Source organism: Periplaneta americana, chromosome 12 (assembly GCF_040183065.1).
Source record: "Periplaneta americana isolate PAMFEO1 chromosome 12, P.americana_PAMFEO1_priV1, whole genome shotgun sequence".
In the NCBI taxonomy this organism is placed as follows: Eukaryota; Metazoa; Arthropoda; class Insecta; order Blattodea; family Blattidae; genus Periplaneta; species Periplaneta americana.
This window is the reverse complement of record NC_091128.1, coordinates 159,318,924-159,331,258: the sequence shown is the minus strand read 5'-3', so window position 1 is coordinate 159,331,258 and position 12,335 is coordinate 159,318,924. Positions and strand designations below refer to the sequence as shown.

General features: G+C 35.0%; 1 protein-coding gene across 1 annotated transcript in view; it reads left to right on the top strand.

The window, feature by feature from the left end:
- The window catches only part of SPR (Sex peptide receptor), a 1,638,905-nt gene that overhangs the window by 366,736 nt on the left and 1,259,834 nt on the right, over positions 1–12,335 (top strand). The window contains exon 3 of the mRNA XM_069842363.1: positions 11,974–12,036. The gene's annotated coding sequence lies outside the window, so the exon portion shown is untranslated. The remainder of the gene's footprint in view (positions 1–11,973; positions 12,037–12,335) is intronic.

Below are 12,335 nucleotides of genomic sequence, written 5' to 3'. Positions count from 1 at the left end.
GAATGGAGAAAGTTACACAACGCAGAACTGCACGCATTTTATTCTTCACCTGGCATAATTAGGGACATTAAATCCAGACGTATGAGATGGGCAGGGCATGTAGCACGTGTGGGTTAATTCAGAATTGCATATAGAGTGTTAGTTGGAACACCTGAGGGAAAAAGAGCTTTCGGGAAGCCGAGACGTAGGTGGGAGGATAATATTAAAATGGATTTGAAGGAGGTGGGATATACTTAACTTAACTTTCAGCCTAAACTATCTAATAAATAAGGACAACAAACTCAACTACACAAAATTTCTGGGACTTTTTATAGACTCCAGTTTAACATGGGATAAGCACATCGAGTACATATGCACAAAGCTATCAAGAGTTTTATATTTGCTAAAGAAATTATCTACTTGCATTTCTCAAAATTATTTAAGATGTGCCTACTTTTCTTTCTTTCAGTCGATAATTCGATATGCCCTAATTTTCTGGGGAAATGGAACCAAAATTGGAAGCGTCTTGATTTTACAAAAGAAGGCCATTAGAATTTTATGTAAATCAAATTATCTGGAACATTGTCGGCCACTTTTCAGACAATCACGGATTTTAACAATCATAAATCTGTATATATATGATCTAGTACTTTACACTCGACAAAATATCGACAATTACTCATTAGTGGCCAATATACATGATCATGAAATTAGAAATGCTCAACAAATTAATATTACTATTGTAGATTACACGAGAGTAATACAAACTTTTTAATTATGGGGATGAAATTATATAATAAGCTCCCAAGTCAATATTATAAATTACCAATCAATAGTTTCAAAACTAGATTTTACAATTGGTTATTAAATAATCCCTTTTATTCCGTTGCTGAGTTTTTCAACAAAAATTTGTATGACATTGTATTTTAATAAATAAGTTTTAATTGAAATTTAGTTAGTTTTCTGCAATCTAAAAGTTTCAAATTATTTCATATTTTCATTGTATTACTTAAATTTTACTGTTTCTGTTATTAGTGTTTTTGTAAATGTATTTATGTCTTTTTTTCAATGTATTCTGACGAAGCCTAAAACTCTATGTCTAATGGCCAAGTAAATGGAATTGAATTGAAATTGAATGCAAGTTCAGATTCTAGTTTTATTTAAGAAGTTTTTCCACACTTCTACTCAAAATTTACCGAAGTAGAGATAAGTAGAGATAAAAAAAAATAAGCATGCTTTTTTTTCTTAAAAATTAACGTATTTCATGTAAGGAAATTTCTCTATAAAAGTAATTTCTGAAGCGTTAGGATTTCATTATACTGGTATTTTACTATATTTTTGTAGAACAGAAATAAAGTTTGTTTGGATTTCATATCTTAAAATTTGTGGAGCAACATGTCTTTCCTGCGAAGCTCTTTGCATTGTAATTTGGATTAGAGAGGCAGGCAGGCAGGATCAAGTAAGCTCATTACGTCTTGCTGCGGGTAAGCGATGCGTGTTAACAGGCCGTGTACAGCCTCGGTTCTTCTTAGCGGCCTGTCTTACGAGCAGAGTGGAGTATCTGTCTGCTATCCATATCATAGCAACGAAAAAATAAAAAAAAAAAGACTCTCGAAATTTATACAAGCTTACTCATTATAATCTTTAAGCATTTCGGATCGGTTTAATTCCCATAACATCAAGTTGTGAATGGTATCATTGTCTATATATTATTTCCTTGAACTCTTGTTCAAAAGACGAACATATCTAAATGAAATCATCTAAAATGCAAGAACATTAAAAGGTGGACATTTCTTTTCTGACTTTCTGAGTTACTGTTTCTTTTATAAATTTAAAGTTAAAGGATATACATATAATGGTCCACACCTGTCGAGTAACGGTCAGCGCGTCTGGCCGCGAAACCAGATGGCCCGGGTTCGAATCCCGGTAAGGGCAAGTTATCTGGTTGAGGTTTTTTCCGGGGTTTTCCCTCAACCCAATACAAGCAAATGCTGGGTAACTTTCGGTGCTGGACCCCGGACTAATTTCACCGGCATTATCACCTTCATTTCATTCAGACGCTAAGTAACCTAGATGTTGATACAGCGTCGTAAAATAACCCAAAAAATAAAAAAAAAATATATACATATATATATAACGAAAATTACACAAACAATTTACATAAAACACATGTTACAGATATGGAAATAAAATTTGGAGCTTTCTCATTGTATGTTTCACTTACAACACACTTCGCATGTGCAGTAGATAGATAGCTTTATTGATATTGTTCACAAAAGTACAAAACTTAATAATTTAACAAAAGATCTATATACAAATGTAGTTCTACATAATAAATATACAATTTCCTAAACTAATTAATCTATTGCAAATGACAATAATTTATTGGTTCAAACTTGCACTTACGTCTTGTTTTAGTGCATGTTTAAACCAATCGTGATAACCCTTAAGACTTTAAACCTTAATTATTTGCTCCTTTTCAAAAATCTAATTGTAATATTTAGGTCTTATTTTACATAATAATTTATTATTCCAATTAGATGATCAGATGTCGACATACTGTAAGTCATGAACCTGAAATAGCTGAATCGGTACATTCCATATGTAGGTTAATCTTTCTTTCTTACAATATTTTCATGTCAGCAGAAGCATGTGCAGTAAAAAAGAGCCCCTGTGTATATATATGCTATTTGTGAACAATGTTGCCTACATACAGGTGACCTGTTCATCATTATTATTATTATTATTATTATTATTATTATTATTATTATTATTATTATCATTATCATGTCCACACCTGTGGAGTAACGGCTAGCGCGTCTGACCGGGAAACCAGGTGGCTCGGGTTCGATTCCCGGTCGGGGAAAGTTACCTGGTTGAGGGATTTTTCCGGGGTTTTCCCTCAACCCAGCAAATGCTGGGAAACTTTCGCTGCTAGACCCCGAACTCATTTCACCGGCATTATCTCATTCAGACGCTAAATAACCTAAGATGTTGATAAAGCGTCGTAAAACAACCTACAAAAACATTAATAATAATAATAATAATAATAATAATAATAATAATAATAATAATGATTTATTTTAGCTGGCAGAGTTAAGGCCGTAAGGCCTTCTCTTCCACTCAACCAGCAAAAAAGTATATATACATATGCATGAACTTACAAAGAATTCAACAATTTGATTTAGATGAGCGTTACATGTATACAAGAGTCATTTACAAATTAAACAACAAAATACTATGAACTATTAATTAAACACTGAAATAAACTGTGTAGCAGAATTAAACTGAAATACATAGAATGTTAATATATTTCGAATAATATTAGATAATAGAAAGAAATTATTATGAGACAATTAAAATACAGCACAATCAGGATGATGTCTAAAGAAAAAAGTAACAATGTAGTCAGTGATATTTTAAATCAGTATGATTGGAGTGAAATCCTAATAAGGTTAATGGTGGAGTTACCACGCGTAATTGAGGTTCGTTTTCCGACCAAAGTCATCAGTAGGCACTTTCCAACAATTTGGTCTCCGCGATCTCCAGATTTCAATCCTGCCGAATTTTGGTTGTGGGGTTACCTTAAAGAACGCGTTTTCCTGACACATCCAACAACCCTACTGCAACTGAAAGCTGCAATGTCGCAAGAAATTTCCAATATTTCAAGACATTATCTGCAAAATGCTGTGCATGGTGTCGCAGACAGAATGCTGTACGTTGGACAAGAGAACGGAGGATAATATCTTCCCAATGTTTTGTGAACCACGTTGTTTGCGCAACCCTGTGATGTTTTTTTTTTTTCCTTATCTCAAATATTATAATATTTATAGCGGTTTAATGTTTGAACTGACTTGAAATAGCCTGTATATCTTAAAAACCTTACGCCAGTCATGTCAATTGATGCCCACAGGAGCAAGCGCGCGCTTTAGAGCTCAGGAGAGCCTGAGCGCTTTACAGCGGAAAGGAAAGAGACAAACGAAAGAGGTAGTATATGCCGCTTGGTCGAGCTATATTCAGGGATGGCCAGCACTGATTCAATGGATAAAGGAAAGAGAGCTTATTAAAACTGTGTCCATGTTAATTTTTAGATTTGTCTGAGAAGTATAAGTGCATTATAAGAATGTAAGTTTTAATTTTAATGCTCATTTTTTACAAGTTTTATTTTTTTCTTCAAAAGAAATATTTGATCAACTTTTCTTTATAGAAAAGTGAAATTTTCATATATAGGCCTATTTATTTAGTAGCCTTTCAGAATGTTTTGGTAAATGTAATATACCGTATATACGTATTACTGAAGAAAATGTATTGAAAATTTTGAAAATATTCGCATGGAAATTGTTTGTAAGGAAATGAATTAACAAAGCAACTACTGTTACAGCATAAGCAAAAGATACGTGCCCATTGGTTGTAAAAATGTCAGCTCTATAGCTTCAGCAGATTTCGAGAAAATAATTTAATATTCTGATGATAGGATGTTGCTCACAAATATCACCTTAAAAGCATAATGCGATAAGAGTTTTGTTATGGAATATTAGTTACACTTAAAACATATACAGCGCTTAGGTAACTTCGCTTTGTACTGTAATATTGTTTTGATAGGTTTATTGATTACTTTTATAAGGCTAAAGGTACCATCAATACCAATTCAAACTTATTATATCATACTCAATCTCTTTCTTTGGAATATCACTTTCTTTATGAATGATGTGTTTCATCCATTTCGTACAGTATAGTTGTACTGTTACGGAATTTATGTGAATATTCCTTCTTAACTCTTTATTATGTTAAAACACAAGTGCAATATTAAGAAATTGGTCTTAGTACTTTTGTTTTATAGACAATATAGATAATAGATACAGAAGCCATATAAAAATAACAACATAAAATTTCACGTTCCGTTTGAAGTTTGTGCACCACTATTTTCTTAATCCAACAGGCTGCTTATTCATATACACAACCCTTCCTCTTTCCATACTTAGCGTTTGATGCCCGCGCACGACGTCAAGGTCAGAAAAATTCGCTTGCTTTGACATCACAGCCTTAGGGTACGTACACGTTGGAGCGACGATAAACGATAAAGGAAGCAGCGATGCTACATCAGAGAGAATTGAAGCATGCATTGTTATTGAGGTGTGCATACTGGAGTAACGATAAAAGCGAAGATACACGATGAAAGCGACGAAAAACCAAAGTTCCATTTTCTTCGCTCTTGTCGTTCATATGATCTCTGATTAAGATAATATTAATCTGTTTAAATACCGGTGGTAATCAATATATCTGAATGTTAATCGATTTATTATTATTTCGGCATAATAAATTAATTGTTGTAGATATTGACAAATTGATCAGTTGTGTATTTATTCGTCCTATGTTATGTGATCACAAGAACCAATCACAACACAACGAATTTATACTATCTTTGGGATGAGAAACGGGTTTAATTTTGTACGTATTTAAGTTATATTGACCTTGAAGTTAACAGATGATATTTCCTATATATCTTCATTCATTAAGTGGATGTATAGAATATTTTCTACTGACTATTACACTCTTACTACGTCGTACTACTTTTGACCAATAAAACGGTACGAAAGGACGTATTTCAACCAATCATGGCTGCTTATCGCACAATTTTATCGCGTCCCTAGCATTTGTTTAATTTTATCGCGTCCCTAGCACTTGTTTAATTTTATCGCGTCCCTAGCATTTGTTTCTTTGTTTGCCAACATTTGAAACTGCGCTGGTCTGGACGTCAAAAAAATATATATAATTACAAACCACTCCAGTCGATGCACAGCAGTTTCAAATATGACTCGCATTGGCATTCAAGAACAAGAATTATTAAAAATCACTGATCATGCCTATGTATCTTCTGAAATCCGATTTACAAATAAATCAAGAGCACCATTCGGAAATCCTGAATAAGTTGAATACACCATGTAGGCCTAAATCAACGAGTTCCACTTCTATTATGCACACGTCCAATATAACATCAATTGAACCACCAACCACATTCAAATTTGAAAATTGTACATTCAATAATTATTCCTTTTAAAATTATTCATGTTTATTTTTTATGTCATCGTCGTTAATTAAAACTTTTCTAACACTTGTGTATATTCGTTAGGTTATGTTATAGCTTCTGCTATATGATATTATGGATAGTCACGTATCAGAGATTGTTTAATATTAAGATTTATTGAAAATCATCTGCCAAGTAACGTTCATTACTGGGATTCGGATAATTGAAGAGGAATGTTGCATTTTAATAAAAGTGAAACTGAATCAACAAAGCCTTCTTGACTAGTAACATTGCCATCGTGTATAATAGATCGAGAACTTCTCGACGAGAAGGCATTGCTCACTACTGCCATCTAGCATGCATCTAGCGTAATATTTGTAATGTTGAGATGGTACAATAATACATTTGAAGACAGTTGTATTTTCCTAAGTCAATTAATATTTTATTGTATTGGAGTACTTCGTTACTTCTAATCTTTATATACTTTCTTCTAATCGTGTGATAGTCAATTAAATCCCACTCGAGTTTTGATTTTCTCTAGATAAATCAAAACGTCTAGTGAGATTACTGTTGACTATTTCCTTTATATGACGTCATTCCATTTTCGACCAATGAAGTCTAATGAAATTTTGAATTCCAACCAATCACAGTCAGACTTTGCGATAATTTTTGCAGCTAGATTTATCACTATCAATTTATCGCATGGTCGTTCTTTTGTTTGTCGTTGTCGCCAACTGTTTCCCCGTGAATTGATGATCATGAATACATTAAGATGCAACTACACGGTTAAACTTTTCTTTCAACTTTAAAGCAATGAATGCAAGATTAATATTTAATATTAATTAATATATTTACGCAGTCAAGACGACGTTCAAAACAACGCACAATATAGACACAAAATCTTCATGCATCTTAATTTAACGTACGTTTTAAACTTGATTATTTCAATATTCTTCCCAGATTGCATGCATACGCGAATGGAATATTGAACTGTGTAGATGCAGCTTTAGTTCCGTTACACACTACAGCGAGAATGCATTTGTCGAGCTATAAAAAATGCTTTCCTATTGCACGTAGTAACGGTCGAAATGAGGCACACCTTACACTGGTCCTGCTCACACAGCTAACCTTACCTATTGTGGCCTATAAAACACATCTTCATCTTCTAATTTCATGTCCATTGTAGGCTAGGTATTTGAAAAAAATTACATTCCTTCATTCAGATTAGGTAAATGCGTTTTCAACAATTCTTCATTTAATTTATGTATTAATTAGGTCCTCAGGTTGCGGATAGAGGAGACGGCCTCCAGATATGGAGGGTAGCTGCGAATATATTGAATAAGCAGCCGTGGACAGCCGATAAGGGGTGGTCCTCCAGCTTGGGGGTTGGGCGAATGGCTAACAACCAATCACCGTAGAAAACAGCTTGTTACGTATCCCTATAATAAGCTCTTATCATCCAGTCTGCTGTCCAAAAATCTGAGAGTTAAAATTTATAAAACAGTTATATTACCGGTTGTTCTGTATGGTTGTGAAACTTGGACTCTCACATAGGTTCAGGGTGTTTGAGAATAAGGTGCTTAGGAAAATATTTGGGGCTAAGCTGGATGAAATTACAGGAGAATGGAGAAAGTTACACAACACAGAACTGCAAGCATTGTATTCTTCACCTGACATAATTAGGAACATTAAATCCAGACGTTTGAGATGGGCAGGGCATGTAGCACGTATGGACGAATGCAGAAATGCATATAGAGTGTTAGTTGGGAGACCGGAGGGAAAAAGACCTTTAGGGAGGCCGAGATGTAGATGGGAGGATAATATTAAAATGGATTTGAGGGAAGTGGGGTATGATGATAGAGACTGGATTAATCTTGCACAGGATAGGGACCGCTGGCGGGCTTATGTGAGGGCGGCGATGAGCCTTCGGGTTCCTTAAAAGCCAACTGTAAGTAAGTAAGTATTAATTAGGTTACTATAATTATATTAAAAAATTTTAAATTAAATCATGATTTCAGCAGATAATGAAAATGTATTTATGTTATAATAATAAGAGAAAAGCGCAGTACATGTAATTAACATTGTTAAAGCTGTATTTCGCTTTTCTCAATTGGGATTACTGAATAATAACATCGAATTTCTTTATTGCAGTAATCGATATTCATCTATTTCAACTTCACAATGTCTGAATAGGTTAAGTATTCGTAAATATACAATTATTAACATTTTGTGATCGTATTTTAGGGATATATTATTTACATTTTTATTTTATTCACGAAATAGTCCTAATATATGTCACTCGAAGTCTGAGATTTCCCAGATAAATCCACTCGCTTCGCTCGTGGATTTATCGGCAGATCTCAGACCTCTCGCGACATTACTATAGATAAATCAAAATGTTCGCTTCCCGCGTCCTCGTTGCTCCGATATGAACACTTGATTCTTTGATAATACCAAAGCGTCGCTAGGTAATTTCTTTTATCTTTTATCGTTGCTCCAACGTGTACGTACCCTTACGTGATAAGGAGAAAAGAGATGCATTTTCGGATTCAGCGCACACTAAACGATAAGAGACATTGTTTTAAGTCGAACAAAATTCTTGTTAAGTGCTATTGTAACCAAATAAACCAAGTAAAGTAATGAACCATTCGACTGAGCCAACAAACTAACCAATTCCATTTTACTAAATTTCCATTTTTCTACCATTAAAGGAACCGTGCTTTGCTGGAACACAAACGAAGCTTGGAAATGTTACTGTAGAATGACTGTCATTGAAATCTACGAGAACTTCTGTGCTGATAAAGGAGTGAAGAATAATTCCGGGGGTGTAATTAATGGCGAACTCAAATGAAGGGAGATTTGAATTAAATGTAGCGTGATGAAGAGCAGAAAAATAGCGGGCAATGAATAAAGATTACGATGGAAGATGCAGAGAAGGATCCAGACGAGGGCGGGAGGGTTGGAGGAACGAAGTACAAGTTGTGTTGGGTTTTCAATAAGCACAGGCTGTCCCGGCTATTAATCAAACGCGCACAATCAGAGATCGCAGTATAATTTGTGTCGCCATGTAATAAATCCTTCGCGAAATGAAAAAGTGCTTGCTTTTGATATGGAGATTGTAGGTATGACAAATTAGTCATAAAACATAGGCCGTCTGTGAGGGGAAATTTAATGCTTGGCCAGTGGAGAAATTTCTTCGCGTATTACACGCTTCGTTTCGACTGCTGAATGGAGATGCTTGCAGGATTTCGCGTGTTTTTATATCTCTATTCTTCCTGCATGTAAATCGGCTTCCATTTTTGATAAAGACTTTTTAGTTTTTTTTTTTTTTTTTGTTATGTATAGACCTAATAGACAGATACGTGAAACAACGAAACTAAGACCGACGAAAAACAGATTTTTCCAAGAGTAATTAATTGTGACATACGAAAAATATCGAGAAAGAACGTGCTAAGATCACTTTACATTATTTTTTTAGAGAAGATATTGTATATTTCAAAATTCCACCTCTAATACATTTTATGCTCGACCATGCCGAAATGTAGTAATTATACACCTGGTAGCAGTCCTTTAATGCATGTCATTAAAGTACACCTACTCATTAAAGTACAGGTGTTTTCAGCCAATGACAACTCAGCTTACAGGTGTTCAGCCAATGACAAGTCAGCTTTGTACCGTTATAAAACCGCAAGTATCGATTATTCTCGGATATGCAATCGAAAGAGAATTAGCGAAAAAGTCACGGAGGCTGGAAATCCAATACTGTCGCAGAAGGTTATGTTCTGTTACTATAATAATTAGCGTTAATTGTAAATAATATTCAAATGAATTCAATTTGTCATCTCGTTTTTCAATGTCGAATTCAATAATCAAGGTTATACCAAGTTTAACGGGATTACATCAAGGTCAATGACATTATTGTTCCTCGGAAAAAATCAATACTTTCGCGTCTGCGCACATCTCACAATTCACGACCTAGACAAGGTCTCTTCCGATCTTGTCAGATACAAATAAAATGTATACATCTGAATAATTTCAAGTTAGAAATATGGTCGAGCATAAAAAGTCGTATGAAACTTGCCTATAATGGTAATTAAGACGCTCGTATGAATATTATGAAACTCGCTTGCGCTCGTTTCATAAATATCCATACTTGCGTCTTAATTACTATCATTATAGGCTCGTTGCATAATGTACTATAATGACACGCTTTTAAACACTGTTTTACCTTAAAGTTTTTAACTTTCCGCGAGTTACATAATAGTTCAACAAAACGTTTTCTGTAAGGTCCGCTACAGGTTATGAAAAGAGCATTGGGCATAATGGGGATGTTTCATCAAATGACCAGTTGCCATAGAAACGCCTAGTTTTATAGGCAAGGCTGATAAACCGATACTCTTTTCTTAACCTGGAATCCTCGGGCTGTATACGGTACTTGGATTTCGCATAGTTTTCTACTCTTCACTGCAAACCCAGCATTCTTCTAACTCCCATATTTTCTGCTTTCCAATTAGTCTCCTCATATCATCCATATATTTTAATGTTATCTATCAACTGACATCTTCTTCTGCCCCGAGCTTTTCTCCCGTTTACCATTCCTTCCAGAGCATTATTTGGTAGGCAGTTTCTTTTTTCTATTCCTGATCAGTTTCAGCATCATTATTTCTTCACCCACTCTTTACAGCACATCTTCATTTATTATTCTGTCTGTCCACTTCACACGTTCCATTCTTCTCCATATCCACATTTCGAATGCTTCTAGTCGCTTCTCTTCACTTCGTCGTAATGTCCATATTCCTGGTACATACAATGCCACGCTCCACACAAAGCACTTCACTCTAGTCTTTTCCTTACTTCTTTTCCCAGAGGTTCGCGGAAGATGCTCCTTTTTCTATTAAACGCTTCCTTTGTCATTGCTATTCGCCTTTTGACTTCCTGGCAGCAGCTCATGTTACTGCTTATAGTACACCCCAAGTATTTGAAGCTGTCCACTTGCTCTACTGCCTCATTTAGAATTCGCAAGTTTACTTTCTTTATTTTTCTTCCGATAACCATGGTCTTCGTCTTGTTTGCATTTATCTTCATCCCATACTGCTCACAGCTGTCATTTAACTCCAGTAGCATATCCTCTTCTGTTAACAATTCCGTATAATCAACAAATCTTATACACTTTATTATTCTTCCTCCTACTATCACTCCTCCTATTTTCTGAAAACAGTTCTTCACTAAACTCTTCAAGGAGATGTTAAACAGAGTAGATAACAAAGGGCATCATTGTTATACTCCTCTCTCTAATTCACTTCCTTCTGACATTTCTTCTCCTGTCCTAAATTTGGATCGTTTCATATAAAGGTTACTGAACAATCTCCTCTCTTTCCAGTCCACACCAATTTTCTTCAGGATCCCTATACGATTATTTCAACCACTCTGTCAAATGCTTTTTCTAAATCCACAAATACTATATACAATTTCTTTATTCTTGTCTAGATATCTTTTGCCGATTGTACGTAGTAGTCTAATTGCATCTCTCGTACCTTTTCCTTTCCTGAAGTCAAATTGTTCTTCTTCCAACTGTCCTTCCATCTTGGAATATAAACGTCGATTCAGTATTCGCAGGAGAATCTTCGCCGAGTGCTATATCATGCTGAGTCACGAAGCTTGAGTTGTGAGGGTGCTAGGAACAATAGACTGTGCCGGTACTATTTCGCATTGTCTGTAATGAGGCGATATTAGCGATCCTAGTGGTTAGCAACTATCTATGGATGCATATTTACTACGTATTGAGCTTCGTGACTGTATATACTAGACTGTCCTGATGCTATTGTTTATATCGATATGACATTCTGTGTGAATTAGGATATTTCTGAAGTTATCATATTATTAACTGTCATATTTTTTCAGGGTCATTTTACTGCACTTCTGTTTATTGTGAAGTTCTTAACGTCGTATTTCTCACTTGTCTGTTTCAGATTTGTTTCTTGATCTCTATGGGATAAATAAGATCTCCTTGGCAGTCGTCGGTGGCTGCGTGGGTGAGTACACGTCTTATAGATGTCTCTCTTATATTCTCTCATTAAAATTCAAATAATTTAGTGATCGTATTAATTCTGGGAGAAAGCAAATACAAGCGCCTTCAGTCTGACATGAAACACCGTCGATATCTGGACCACTCCACATTTTTCATGCTTGTTAGTGAAATGTTTGGCAGTGCCTGGGTATTCTTACTTCGCTGCAGTTGCGTTCGATGAGGGAAATGTAAAGCTATTCGTATTGCAAAATGTAACAGACGGATAACAGAAGGATATAGAAGAATATGCGGGCGAATGCTAAG